We start from the raw sequence: 2,500 nt of genomic DNA, 5'->3' as shown, positions 1-2,500 counted from the left end.
TGGTACTCTGCTCTCATCCCCGTGCCCCTGGTACTCTGCTCTCATCCCCGTGCCCTTGGTACTCTGCTCTCATCCCCGTGCCCCTGGTACTCTGCTCTCATCCCCGTGCCCCTGGTACTCTGCTCTCATCCCCGTGCCCCTGGTACTCTGCTCTCATCCCCGTGCCCCTGGTACTCTGCTCTCATCCCCGTGCCCTTGGTACTCTGCTCTCATCCCCGTGCCCCTGGTACTCTGCTCTCATCCCCGTGCCCCTGGTACTCTGCTCTCATCCCCGTGCCCCTGGTACTCCTCTCTCTCTCTCTCTCTCTCTCTCTCTCTCTCTCTCTCTCTCTCTTTCTCTCCCTCTCTCTCATAGACATAGCTCACCTGCCTGACCCCCTCGTCTTTTCACAGCCACAGGGAGGCTTCCATCCTTACCAGGCCTGACCCCCCCTCATCTGCTCACAGCCGTGGGGAGGCTTCCAGCCTTTTCCAGGCCCCCAGCATGAGGAGCAGGGCTGGGTGCTGGCTCCAAGCCTGAACCCCTCGTCGTCTTCTAGCAGCCACAGGGAGGCGTCTGGCCTTTCCAGGCCCCCCAGCCTGCTACTCGTGCTGGGGGCTGGCTCCAGGCCTGACCCCCTCATCTTCTCACAGCCACGGGGAGGCTTCCAGCCTTTCCAGGCCCCCAGCACGAGGAGCAGGCTGGGTGCCGGCTCCAGCCCTGACCCTCTCCTCTTCTTCTAGCAGCCACAGGGAGGCGTCTGGCCTTTCCAGGCCCCCCAGCCTGCTACTCGTGCTAGTGGCTGGCTCCAGGCCTGACCCCCTCACCTTCTCACAGCCACGGGGAGGCTTCCAGCCTTTCCAGGCCCCCAGCACGAGGAGCAGGCTGGGTGCCGGCTTCAGCCCTGACCCCCTCCTCTTCTTCTAGCAGCCACAGGGAGGCGTCTGGCCGTTCCAGGCCCCCCAGCCTGCTACTCGTGCTGGGTGCTGGCTCCAGCCCTGACCCCCTCCTCTTCTTCTAGCAGCCACAGGCAGGCGTCTGGCCTTTCCAGGCCCCCCTAGCCTGCTACTCGTACTGGGTGCTGGCTCCAGCCCTGACCCCCTCGTCGTCTTATAGCAGCCACAGGGAGGCGTCTGGCCTTTCCAGGCCCCCCAGCCTGCTACTCGTGCTGGGCGCTGGCTCCAGCCCTGACCCCCTCCTCTTCTTCTAGCAGCCACAGGCAGGCGTCTGGCCTTTCCAGGCCCCCCAGCCTGCTACTCGTGCTGGGGGCTGGCTCCAGGCCTGACCCCCTCATCTTCTCACAGCCACGGGGAGGCTTCCAGCCTTTCCAGGCCCCCAGCACGAGGAGCAGGCTGGGTGCCGGCTCCAGCCCTGACCCCCTCCTCTTCTTCTAGCAGCCACAGGCAGGCGTCTGGCCTTTCCAGGCCCCCCAGCCTGCTACTCGTGCTGGGTGCTGGCTCCAGCCCTGACCCCCTCCTCTTCTTCTAGCAGCCACAGGCAGGCGTCTGGCCTTTCCAGGCCCCCCAGCCTGCTACTCGTGCTGGTTGCTGGCTCCAGCCCTGACCCCCTCCTCTTATTCTAGCAGCCACAGGCAGGCGTCTGGCCTTTCCAGGCCCACCAGCCTGCTACTCGTGCTGGGGGCTGGCTCCAGGCCTGACCCCCTCATCTTCTCACAGCCATGGGGAGGCTTCCAGCCTTTCCAGGCCCCCAGCACGAGGAGCAGGCTGGGTGCCGGCTCCAGCCCTGACCCCCTCATCTTCTCACAGCCATGGGGAGGCTTCCAGCCTTTCCAGGCCCCCAGCACGAGGAGCAGGCTGGGTGCCGGCTCCAGCCCTGACCCCCTCCTCTTCTCACAGCCACGGGGAGGCTTCCAGCCTTTCCAGGCCCCCAGCACGAGGAGCAGGCTGGGTGCCGGCTCCAGCCCTGACCCCCTCCTCTTCTTCTAGCAGCCACAGGCAGGCGTCTGGCCTTTCCAGGCCCCCCAGCCTGCTACTCGTGCTGGGTGCTGGCTCCAGCCCTGACCCCCTCCTCTTCTTCTAGCAACCACAGGCAGGCGTCTGGCCTTTCCAGGCCCCCCAGCCTGCTACTCGTGCTGGGTGCTGGCTCCATCCCTGACCCCCTCCTCTTCTTCTAGCAGCCACAGGGAGTCTTCTGGCCTTTCCAGGCCCCCCAGCCTGCTACTCGTGCTGGGTGCTGGCTCCAGCCCTGACCCCCTCGTCTTCTTCTAGCAGCCACAGGGAGGCTTCTGGCCTTTCCAGGCCCCCCAGCCTGCTACTCGTGCTGGGTGCTGGCTCCAGCCCTGACCCCCTCCTCTTCTTCTAGCAGCCACAGGGAGGCTTCTGGCCTTTCCAGGCCCCCCAGCCTGCTTCTCGTGCTGGGTGCTGGCTCCAGCCCTGACCCCCTCGTCTTCTTCTAGCAGCCACAGGGAGGCTTCTGGCCTTTCCAGGCCCCCCAGCCTGCTACTCGTGCTGGGTGCTGGCTCCAGCCCTGAGCCCCTCGTCTTCTTCTAGCAGCCACAGG

The sequence above is a fragment of the Chaetodon auriga genome, unplaced genomic scaffold, assembly GCF_051107435.1.
Source record: "Chaetodon auriga isolate fChaAug3 unplaced genomic scaffold, fChaAug3.hap1 Scaffold_104, whole genome shotgun sequence".
Taxonomy (NCBI): Eukaryota; Metazoa; Chordata; class Actinopteri; order Chaetodontiformes; family Chaetodontidae; genus Chaetodon; species Chaetodon auriga.
Note: the sequence above shows the minus strand (reverse complement) of the source record.